This window comes from Melanotaenia boesemani, chromosome 18 (genome assembly GCF_017639745.1).
Source record: "Melanotaenia boesemani isolate fMelBoe1 chromosome 18, fMelBoe1.pri, whole genome shotgun sequence".
In the NCBI taxonomy this organism is placed as follows: Eukaryota; Metazoa; Chordata; class Actinopteri; order Atheriniformes; family Melanotaeniidae; genus Melanotaenia; species Melanotaenia boesemani.
In genome coordinates this window covers 23694151-23707069 of record NC_055699.1, presented here as the reverse complement: position 1 = coordinate 23707069, position 12919 = coordinate 23694151, and the positions used below count along the sequence as shown (strand labels likewise).

The 12919-nt window shown below is 38.3% G+C and overlaps 1 protein-coding gene and 1 long non-coding RNA gene across 2 annotated transcripts in view; both read left to right on the top strand.

Moving 5' to 3' along the window:
- LOC121628724 (NACHT, LRR and PYD domains-containing protein 12-like) overlaps positions 1-12919 on the top strand; it is a 2607341-nt gene that overhangs the window by 385743 nt on the left and 2208679 nt on the right. The gene's annotated exons all lie outside the window — the stretch shown is intronic.
- On the top strand, positions 741-12340 carry LOC121628773. The gene is made up of 3 exons (XR_006008249.1): positions 741-823; positions 9169-9282; positions 11149-12340. It is a non-coding gene; the product is annotated as an uncharacterized LOC121628773 (long non-coding RNA).

Genomic DNA, 12919 nt, shown 5'->3' with positions numbered 1-12919 from the left:
CCAATCCAAGAGCCATTTTCCCCTCAGCCACCTAAATAAAACTCCTTTAGAGCTGCAAATGTTATGAGACTTTTCAAAAAGGCAACAGTTTTTATTGAAGAGCCACTGTAGGATATTTGTTATTTTTGAAGAACCACATTTTTATTTCCATTTCTAGGTGTTAGAAAAAAGAAAAACAAACCATTATAAAAATGGAGATAGACAGACTTTCTTCTAAAGGATGTAGATATTTGTGGAAAATTCTGTAAAGTAAAAAAAAAAAAAAAAAAAAAAGTCCCTGGTTTCCAACCTAATGACAAGAATAATAGATTTAAAAAAATATTTTAGCCACGTATTTAGAGACATTGTGGAAGGTCCAGAGAGACACTTGCAGCTCCAGAGTCGCAGGTTGGAGACCCCTGATGTAGTGTTTGTAAACCAAAATTTACTGCATTTTCTTTATAGCCATAGGCCTTCTTTTAAAGGACATTTTGCAGGTAACAATGCGATTAATCGCACCATGCCTCCGAGTACCAGACCCCCTCAGACAACCACATGGCGTTGGCCAGCACACCCCGATGTTCCAGCCGCACACCCCGGGACCTAGGGCAACATCGAACTATTGCAGGCTCCATGACCCACGTGACCGCTCTTACAGTGAATTCATGGATGTTGCAACTCTGACTATATCGAGGGCTCTGGTATTGCTGTAGATATGTGTCCCGCCAGGGTCCCGCCCGCCCCCACCACACGAAGAAAGAGAAGGAAGAGGAGTTGGACGGAACTAACATCCGTGCATTTTCAGATTGGAACCTCTCGGTTCATATCCTGGACTCGTCCAAAGGTAAGAATTGAGCTGCATTTATTCTGAGTTGGCTTAAACATGATTATTTTGGTAAAGTTGGGAAAACTTTCAGCATCATATTCTTTAAGAGAATCGACGTGAAACACTAAAGGTGACGACGCTGAAGTTAGCTTTTTATTTACCATGTATATAGGGCGATTTCACTGCTCTCTGGGAACATAGACCACAATGAAACTGCTAAAAAAATTAAACAGCCTTACACAGACTAAAAAAGTACCAGGTCCTGACAGATATATCAGTGTTACAATGCGATCTTAAATATTTATTAATGATATGTAATAAACAACATTCTGGTCGCATGGTCTTCATTCACCTCCAGAGACCATGGAGTACCCAGGGGTGGACTACGATTGTTACATGGGTTAGAAGCGAAAACTTTGTTCTTGTTCTCGAGGCTGCAAGACCAAGAAAAGAAGTCTTTGGTACGAGACGACGCTGAAGTTAGCTTACGATTCTTAAAATGTGTAAAGGGTGATTCCACTGAATTTGAAGCAATCTAGACCACAATAACAGCTCGCGATAAAAGAAACTACAGCACCTAGACTCTTCAAACCTGGACTGAAATACCCTAAACAACATCCAGATTCATTAAAACACAGTTTCTGATTTGTGAAACCTTTATTCTATTTGTGAAAATGAATTTATTGAAATTTTCTGTTGCACAAACTTTACCCATCTGTGGTATGAGGTTGTTTTAACAGTAATAATGTTCTTATATATTTTTCAGTATATTCATGGTTGAAGGAGACACAGTAAGAGTCGGCAATAGTAGTTTCCCATAGACCAGGGGTGTCAAACTCCGGTCCTCGAGGGCTGTTATCCTGCAGGTTTTCATTGTTTCCCTGATCTAACACCTGACTGAAATTAATGGGTTATTGTGAAGAAGTTGACAAGATCCATTTGGATCCATCTGATTTTATTCAGGTGTGTTGGAGCAAGGAAATAACTAAAACCTGCAGGAGAGCGGCCCTTGAGGACCAGAGTTTGACACCCCTGACATAGACAGTTTCCCATAGACAGGGTCTGTGGAGATGATGTGGCTGGAGTTGGAGAACAAGAAGAGATAACGGTCAGGCTGGGAAGATGAGAAGGGAGTAGCCCTTCTCCTCGCCCGTTATCTGACTTCAGGGAATGACTTAACAGCACATACACACAGGCTGAACTGGGCTGAACTGGCTTTAGGGGGCGGCATAGCGTATAAGAAACACAGTTTCAGGAAAATAGACTCAGACTCTTACAGATTTTTACAGCGCTTGCTTTCTGCTTAGTGGAGTCTCTATATATATATATCTGCGGGGAATTGCTCATGTAATCTGCTTCTAAATAAATATCCTGAAACTGGAATTGATCTCAAGTGGTTTTTCTCCATCAATGGAATCTGGGGAATCGGGGGGATTCCAACGGTGGCATTTTGTTTTTCTCGCTGATCTAGAAAAGAAAGAAAAAGATGACACCTCCAACTAAACTGGGCAGAATTTTTTTAGACACAAGATAAAATACATCTGCAATGTCTTTTTTTAAACACATTTAAGAAGAGTTTGAACTTAAAATTTTTTTCTTTTCATAAAAGAAGGCCTTGTTTCTCCATTTAAAGCCTTATTTGCATGACAAGCGCTTGCCTCTCACTATAAAAAAAGTTAGATCAAAGCACTGTCTATTCATGAATGTTTCTTTCTTGTGTTTATGCTCTTCTTTTCAGAAATAGTGACTGCTTTTCCTCTATCCTGTCTTCCATCTGGCCCTGGTCAGCCTCAGTCCGTGTCATGCTGCTTCTCTCTTCCAGAGCCTGTAGTGTTCCTGTATTAGACCAGACGTATTTCAGTTCAGATTCCTTTTTTAGCCTTGGTCCTTATAAAAGAGATCGGTCTAAACAATAGAAATTAAAAGAAAAAGAAAATGTGATATTTTGATCAATACCAGCTACTATCTGGTGGGAGGTATGGTACATCTTGTACAGTTTGCCAGTATAATGAGCGAGTCCTGAAAGTTTTCAGCTTCATAAGATTAAATGAAATACGTGCCTTCGGCTTTCCGCCTTACCTTTATCTATAGGTAATAATTTTACTAGTTCTTTGTTTTTCTTTTGCCTTTCCTCCCTGGTTTCAGCTGCTTTGTCCTAAAGCAGAAAATAACATGCTTTCTATTAGTAAAAGGGTTTTATATTAATTATTAATGTTATCTGGTAAGCAGCCCCAGAACTCTTGCCCCTGCCTAGTAAACTATCCATACTTACCCTGACCATGAGAACATGGCCACCACAGGTTTTTTTACCCAAGTTTTTCCTCCATGTTTACGTTTATGATGGGAGTGTCCCCACATCTGACTTCTTTGCTTCTTTCAGACCAGTGCCAGTTTTGTTGTACCCCCAGTCTGTGGAATACCTTGGCCATACATTGTCAAGAGAAGGCAAAGGAACAAAACCAGCGATTATTATAAGGTTTATTAAAAGAAAAGCTAAATCAGATCTGCTGCAACATACTAAAAAACTGAGAGGAACTGCTTTGTACATAAATGAACACTTGTCCAAGAAGAACTCTGAAATTGCAACGCAAGCCAGGGTCCTTAGAAAGCAGGGAAACATACAGTCGACGTGGACAAGGAACTGTAAAGCGGAAAAAACTACTTGGAACTCCAGAAGAAGCAAAAATAATAATGATAAAAGACATGGAGGAATTGGACAAATTTAAATGATAGTTCAAAAATATAAATATTAGTGCAGCTCATTATGAGTAGATTTCTTTTATTTTGATCTTTCTTCTCTTTGTCGGTGTACTTTTGTTAATACGCCTTATGATCAGCATCTCAGTCAATTATCCTTCCTCATCCAATGATGAGGATTGTAATGAAAATGCATCAAGTTAATCAGAATTGGAAACCTTTGTTATCTCTGAACAAACACTACAAGACACTTTAGGAGACATAGACCCTGATAATAATGGTTTTAATCATGTCAACAATGAATGTTTTTAGGATGTCTTTGTTTGTGGAGACTTTAACATAGACCTCACAAAGTCAAAGATACATAAACAGACCGATAAATTCCTAAATACAATGTTTAGTTTGACCCTGTTCCCCAAAATTAAAACACCCACAAAAATAACAACACATTGCGCAACATTGATAAACAACATCTTTACAAACATAATATAACACAGTATGGTGAGTGGTATACTGATGAGTGACGTCAGTGACCATTTACCTGTGTTTGTTTTTCTTTTCAACATTCATTATGGAATTAATGAGGGTAAGAATAGAAAAAAGCAGGTAAAACAACCATCGAAAAGCGATTGCGTGCTGAAGATGCTATAAATGCACTAAAAGATGACTTGATGGTACAAGACTGGGATGATGTTTATAGGGAAACAGAAGTAGACATGGCATACAATACATTTATTTAAATATTTAAATCATTATATGATAGAAACTGCCCACTTAAAATCACTAATAAAAGTTAGAGATATAAAAATTTCCCATGGCTAACCAAGTGACTACAAAATGCTTGTAAAAAGAAAAACTATCTTTATATAAACTTTATCAGATTAAGGACTGAAGAATCTGAAAGGAGATATAAAATATATAAAAACAAGTTAACTGACATAATAAAAACCAGTAAAAATTTATATTAAAGGAAAAAACTGAACAAGACTAAGAATGATATAAAAGGCATCTGGAAAATATTGAATAAACTAAGAGGAAGTGGGACAAAGAAAATGACATATCCAGAATATTTTATTGACAACTGTGGTGATAATTATGACATGAAGGAAGTAGTAAATGGAATGAATAACTTTTTTATTAACGTTAGACCAGAGTTGGCAGCAAAGATTCCAGATCATGGAAAAGACGCTGTGAGTGGATCATTAAGGAATAATCCTCATTCAGTCTTCCTCTCAGCGGTGGATGAGTTAGAGATGAAATCTGTTGTCATGACCTGTAAAAACAAACTGTCTACTGATTGTGATGGTATTGATATGGCATTGATAAAGAGAGTTATTGATTTAATTTTAAAGCCACTGACCTATATTTGTAATTCATTGTTCCAAACTGGCTCATTCCCACAGAAAATGAAAATAGCTAAAGTAATACCGATATTTAAGCAAGGGAACAAAAATCAGTACACGAACTACCGGCCTGTGTCACTCCTCCCACAATTCTCAAAAATACTAGAAAAACTTTTTAACAAAAAACTATAAAACTTCCTGAATAAATGTTAATTACTGAACTACAGTCAATATGGATTTAGAGCAAAGAGTTCAACATCATTTGTTTTAATGGAAGCAACGGAAGAAATAAATAATGCACTGGATCAAGAACAACATGCAGTTGCTATATTTATAGATTATAGAAAAGCATTTGACACCATAAATCATTCTATACGTCTCAATAAACTGCAACTGTATGTAGTTAGGGGAGTGGCACTGAGCTGGATTTCTAATTATTTGTGTGAAAGACAACAGTTTGTGAAGATGGGAGATCGTGTGTCTGGCTGTGTGGAGACTGCCTGTGGTGTCCCCCAGGGGTCAATGTTGGGCCCCAAATTGTTTAACATATACATGAATGATATATTTCAAGTCTCTAAGTTGCTAAAATTAATATTATTTGCAGATGATACAAATATTTTTCTATCTGGAGAGGATTATAAGAAGCCAGTTATTACTATAAATAATGAATTAGAAAAAATTAAAAAATTGATTGACAATAACAAATTATCACTGAATATAGGAAAAATGAAGGTAATGGTCTTTGGTAATTAACAAAAAAATTATATACACACACATATAAATAATGAAATTATTGAATATGTAAAAAAGTTTTTGGGAGTGATACTAGATAATAAAATAAGTTGGAAGTCTCACATCAGACACATAGAAAATAAAATGGCAAGAAATATCTCAATCATAAATAAAATGAAGCAAGTCCTGGATCACAAATCACTTTATATTCTTTATTATTCACCAATATTACCTTACTTAGAGGGCTGTATAGAGGTCTGGGGCAACAATTATAAAAATACACTTTACTCGTTATTAATATTACAAAAAGGGCAGTCCGTGTTACGTGAAGTCGGTTATCTGGATCGTACAAACTCTCTGTTTTTACAATCCAAATTACTAAAACTCCAAGACCTGGTTAATTATCACACAGCACAGGTTATGTTTAAAGCTAGCAGGAACTTATTACCATACCATATACAAAACCTTTTCAGCCAGAGAGATGGGGGATATAATTTACGAGGGAAAACTGTTTTTAAAATGCACTTGGTGAGAAGCACCAGGAAAAGTTTTTGTGTGTCTGTCTGTGGGGTCAAACGAACAGAATGGAGGAAGAACACAGGCGGTCTTTAAATATACAAATATTTAAATCAATATATAAAGAGATGATATTTGATTGGTACAGAAATGGTGTGGAGTAGATGAAGGAGTATTTTTCTTACAATTATCGTTATAATTTTTGCTATTGTTATTGCTGTTATTATTGTTTTATTATCATTATTATTATTATTATTACTGAATAACTCCATCATTATAATTGATTATTTAATCTTACAGATTATGTAACATAATAAGGAAAATATTACTATATGGTATTATTATTATTATTATTACTGTGTTGTTGTTAGTGCGATGATTATTATTATTACATAGTTTCACGATAAAAACATATTCCATAGGTAGATATTGTTTGTACGGACTGAATGTTGTAACTTAGCACAACTCTTTCTGTGGAATTGTTCAGTGGCTGGTCGTGGTAGTGAGAATGTGATACAGTCTGAATATTGTTGTAATTTACAGGGGTGGGGTTATATAAGCTTTTGCTTCCACCCACTCCTTTTGAACTTTTTGTATTTTCTTTTGTTGGTGATGTCTTTTATTTTTGTTTTTCTTTGTTATTATGTTCAAATAAACTTAAATCAGTCAACACCAAAAAGTGGTTTGCATCACCCAGGTGATGGCGGCTGGTTCACGCCCGTGTGAAAAAAGTTCCAAGTCAACGAAAAGTGTGACGTCACGTTCTTCTCACTTACAGCTAACGCTAAGACTGCAGGCGCCGCCATGTTCCACAACAGAAACACACTTATGTACGCTGAAATAAATTCGACATGGTCATTTAAATTTCTTCTAAAACAGGTTTACACTTTGTCCTTTTGTCAAACAGTAAACAGTCTGATGTTATTTATTTGATTTACATTACGGTATGTCATAGCTGCTCTGTGTCCACGACAGTGAGCACACACACACACACACACACACACAAAGACAAAAATATGAGAGTTTTTCTAAAGTCTCTCAGGCAGGTGGAGATGGAAGCATCTTGCTCAGGTGACTCCACTAAATGAAACAGTTTCATCAGGACGTTTTTTTCTGTCCTGGGTTTTTACCATCATGGCATTTCTGGCAGTGAATCTGGGGAAACACTGTTTTGTTTTGGTGTTTCAGAAATGAATGTAGATGTATCAAATCAGATTATTAAAGTAATCTGATTACTCCCAGATAACTGATTTTGATTGTCAAGTAAAAGCACTCAGTGTTTTATTAAATGTTATCTGAGAATGTTTTTAACATTCATGAAAATGAGGTGGTGTTACACAGTTAGCTGTAAATTAATTGATATCAAATCAGATTTTATCAAATCGAAATAGGTTGTTGTGAATCGAATCGATTCAGGAAATTAGTAACGATGCCGAGCTTACTTGTAACACCGAAGACATACTGGTTTTTCTCCTTGAAGCAAAAAAAGGTATTTGGCTTTCCACTGCTTTTTAAGTTTTCTACCCTCATCATTTTTTTTCATCTTCATCTCCTGAAAAAAACTAAAATAAAAATAAACTGCCTCATTTAAATGATTAAATGAGAACACTACCCTCTGGCGGCAGGATGCTGTCGTTGTGCAGATTGTGCTCTGCTTTGCAGAAAGTGTACTTATGGTTACTGTGTGATGGGAGCAGCTGCTGCTGTATAGAGTATGAAATTATGACAAGTTTAGACAGTTATGACTCTCTGGCGTGACTCATAAATAATTATGGTGGGCTGGATTTGTCCCACGGCCTTGAGTTTGACACATGTTTTAAGGCAGTGGTTCCCAACCTGGGGCTCAGGACCCCCCAAAGAGCACATGGGGTCCCTGAAGCTTTGAACACAAATTGTCTCTATTTTAAGGAAAAAAGTAAGGCTGTATGTTGTTCATTTAACTCTGGCTTTATCAAAGGACAGGACTTTAACCAGAATACATCATTTATGGTGAGAATCTCACTTTTTAAAGCCTAAAACGAGCATGGTTTCAGCACAGGGTGGAGCAGGGGGTCCATGGCATTTTAGTATATGCATGAAGGGGGTCCTTGAGGAAAAAAGTTGGGAACCACTGTTTTACGGCATGCATTTGCTGATGATCTCTTGTGGCTACAGCACTTCACTGTCATGCTCCGTGGTACGGGGCCCGGTTTTCCCAGCTGTCCTGAATGCACCTCCTCTCCACACTCACTGATTGCTGATGCGCTCCACCTGTGCCAAGCCCTTTATATACCTGCCAGTGACAACTCACCCCTGCCAGATCGTCTCGGTTTCACCCTGCATGTATCCAGCCTCTGCTCCCAGTCTGTTTCTTCGTATTACCTGTCTGTCTGCCTGCCCGTTGCCGACTCTGTATTTCGTTACCTGGACATTCGCCCGTGCCTGCTCCCTTATTGATACTTAACCTTGTCTGCCTGCCTGCCTGTCTGTCGACCCTTTATTCCCGAACCTGAACTTCTGCCTCCGCCTGCTCCCTTACTGGTAACTCTGCCTTGGTTAATTATCGAATTCTATGGTTTTCTGACATCTGGATTGCTCACAGGATTCTGTCTCTAGATCACGGACTTGGCTTTATCGCTCTGACGGAAAAACACGGAAGCGCCCGCTGCTGCCATTCTCCACTCGGACTCTCTGAGCTCCGCCAGTTACCTGAGTTACTGTGCATTCTTGTGTTTGTTAAATAAAACCCCATTACATATCCCTGGGTTTCTGATCATTTATGAGTCCACATTCCTGGTACGTGACACTTCAGTTTCATCTCTGTACAAATGTTTGATTACAATTCCTCAAATCCAACTGACCACAGGTTTCTAGGTTATTTTTTAATCAGTCTAACATTTCTAAATAGTAAACTACATCTATGATGGAAAAAAGAAAACTGACAAGGACTCAGTGATGGTCTTTTAGAGCCATTGTGCGGTTTTTGGCTGGACAACAGTAAGGAATCTTACTGTGTCATGGTTTAACATCCTGCTCTGTTTTGGATTGAGTTCTAAATAAATCAAATTATAGTTTAAGTGTGAATCTGTTCTTTAGCTGTTTCAGGTGATCACTGACACTGGATGTCGAAAGTCTGACGAAGACTAAAATTGGACCACTCTTTTCTCTCAGTTCAGCCACTAAAGAAGCAATATGGATTCTTCAAAAAAGGTGGGAAAATAATCCCTGTGACTAAAATAACATGTGGCTAATGACTGCTTTTAATGTAAACTTTGCAGCTGATGAACTTAAGGCATCAAACAGGTGGAAAAAAAGAGGAACACTCACTAAAGAAACAACTTCCACACAGATACACAAACCCTTTAAAGACCCACTCTAATGCTTATTTGGAACTATTTAAAATGTTCTCAGTGGTCTTTAAATTATGATTATGAAGTGTTTTTTTTGCAAACATCACAAAACCTGTGCCCTTTTCCAGGACTGAGCTCCAGTAGCTCATTAGTAATTCGCCTCTGAGTTGTGGGCGGAGTCAGTGCTGCTCCCCCCTCCTGTCGCCATGTGTTGGCTTATGTGTTGTGGACACACACACACATTGACCAGGCAGTGCATCTTTGCTGTTTGAGGACCGGAAATATCTCTGTTATCACTGCATATCGGACTGATCACTGAATGAACCATACACTGCTGCAACGCGACGCTGCGCCATGGTTTGACTCATTTATAAAGCAGGCAGACCAGTTCCTCTTCTTGGTTAGATCGATGCGGGGGGTTGTCTCCTTGTGTCGGAAATTTTTGAAGTTTATTTTCTCCCCATATCATAATATGGTAGATTTACAGGAAAATAACATGGGAAAGACGGGTAAAAAACGGGAGTTTCACGGCCAAAACGAGGGTGTGATCTCCCAACTTTATTTTTGTCTACTGGAAAGAGAGAGAGAGAGGAAAAAAAGCTGAAAAGTTAATTTAGTTTGTCTCCTGAGAGGACAAGTAACCCGCATGGTCAAGATATGTTGTGCGATGAGTTACTCATACGCGCTACATTCACAGCCAGTTGACATGAAAAGGCTTGTGTGTCCTGCTGCTGCTGCTAAGTAAAATTGAGCAAGAAACACAACTTGTAATGTTAGCAAATGCTAACAGGCAGGTTCGGTTGGATTATGCACCATACAGAAAAATGAACTTATTGATAAACACACAGGATCTCCACCTCATGGTGTCCTGATAGAAGACACAACATCCAGCTGTAATTTTAAGTTGCTGGCTAAGCCCATTTTTTTCTGCTGCCAGTTGGTGTTGAAGCGTTGACTGCAACCGGGGTCAGGGTCATGTCCCCGTTTGTATGGCAGTTTTTCTTGTGCTGCCATATTTATTCTATTATAGATGTATACATGTAATTTTTCAGGGTCTATTTAATGCATTATATTGACTGCATTCAACTGTCTTTAAAGAAGCACTATTAAACTTGACAGCGACATGTCTCCTAAAGACAGCAAAAATTTTATTTCATCATTTATGTGCATAATTTAGTCAAATTTCGGGAACGTGCGGGTGTGTTCCCTGATGGATCAAACCAAGTAATACCACCGGAAACCATGGGAAATGCCTTTTTGTGTTTCTTTGCTGAATTATCCATTATTCGTTTTCAAAACAGCCAGCATGTTTGATATCCTTGTGTTGGATTTTTTTTCTTATGTTGCTTTAATTTAGTATATGAATTATCTGATTGGATGGTACTTTTAAATCTCGTTGTACTTGTTACAATGACAATAAAGATATTCTATATCCGGTTGCTGGTGTGAAACTCGGTGGCGTGACGCGGCATCCCGAAAGCAAAAGCTATTATGTGCAGTTTCTCAGCCGCAGGACGGGCAGCAACGTCTCAAAAAATGTACAGAATGGATGTCACTGTCGTAAAACGAGCCAGAAACGAGGAGTTTTATTGTTGGGAAGTTGCATTGTGGTACTTCAATGTAACTGTGACATTGTTAAAAATATCAACCATGTCAGCATAGAATGAGAACTTGTGCATGTGTAAGTTTTTGTACATTAAGGACGGCTTTTCATTTGTCTCTGCAGAAACATAAGAGGAAAACGAAAGTGGGACTTCAGCGCCCTCAGGAGGACAAGGAGGCTTTGCCAACAACAATGGACACAAAGTGACCTTATAGCTGTGACCTGTGTGGGAAGAGTTTTTGTTACAAAAATAACCTTTCTTCACACATGCGTGTGCACACTGGTGAAAAACCATACAGGTGTGAGGAATGTGGGGTAGCCTTTGCTCAAAAATATGTTTTAAAAGCTCACCTGCGCGTTCACACTGGAGAAAAACCGTACAGCTGCGATGAATGTGGGGCAACTTTCAGTCAGAGAAGTGCCCTAAAAAGGCATCAACTCTTTCACCGTGGAGTTAAATCTTACATTTGTGATCAGTGTGGGAGGGCTTTTATCTTGTCAAGTGAATTACTGGTTCATAAAACCATTCATTCTGGACTTAAACCGTACAAGTGTGAGCAGTGTGGGAAAGCTTATACTGCAAAGAGGAACTTCATGTATCATCAACACACCCATTCCGGGCTCGATAAGCTGCTCCGCTGTGATTTTTGCGACAAAACCTTCAGCTATCCAGAGACCCTCAGTAGACACAGACGAAGGCACACAGGAGAGAATTTGTATTGTTGTGATGAGTGTGGTAGAAGATTTCCAGTACACTCATCCCTTCAAAACCACAAACTTTCCCACACAAAGGAAAGAACACATTGCTGTGATCTATGTGGAAAAGCCTTCAAGAGTAAGGGTGCTCTACAAGCCCACAAGAAAAGACACACTGCAGTTAAACCACATGATCAGTGTTTGTAAAGTGGATTTACAAGTGGACCGTTCAGCCCTCAATTAGCGAGTCTGCAATGCTCCACACATGAATTTTGCAGCTGGTGCAATGGCAAAATGGAGAAAAAAAGCCTTCAAATATGAGTTCTGCATGTTTCCTGAAAATCATGTTTACGCAGATAAAACAAAACTATCAAATCTGAATGCTGACGTTTGATTTGATGTAGTCAGTTAGCAGCTTCATTCATTTGTTTGATTGGAAATGTCAAATGGAAATGAGGTTGAAAGACTTGTGGAATAATTTAAAAGTATTTGAAGTATAATGTGGCTCCTGTCATTGTAATAGTTGCTGAATTTATGATGTGTTGGGGTCAGTGGAAAAAAAAACAGCCAGCTGGTGCTGCACCAAAATTTAAACAGTGGCTGTTAAAGAAAAAGAAATTCAGTTTAAGTTGGTTTTTTTTTTCTAAAATAATCCTTAATTTGCATTTATTTATATTATAAATTAAACTTTTAATCAGTTTCATTATCATCTTGCAGCGTGGATGTCAGGCCTCATCCAGGCTCCTACAGGTTTACACAGTATTGTACTGCAGTTGGTACATTTTACAAATGTGCCTTAAAATGATCAAATAAATGTAAAAATAATTTATTAAATGGATTGAAGCTCAGATATGACTATTTAAGTGTCAATCCATCCAATGTTTTCCTCCTGGGGATCCTTCTCACCAGTAGCTCTGCCTGCTCTAGCTGCAGGGTTGTTGCCATGGTGACTCCCCTTGTCTGGGTGGCTGGGGGTCCTGCACTGTGGCTGTGGGGTTGACTCTGGCCTGGTTGGTTCCTGTGGTGACGCCCAATATGTTCATGGGTGGGCCGGCTTCCGGTGTGTATGGATCCCCAATATTTTGTTTCCTCACAGCAGTGTTGAGCCAGATGTTTGCATTTTATTATTACTTTTATACTAACTTTATACTATACTATACTAACCTTAAGCTCAGTTATTAGTAATGGGAGTTCATGT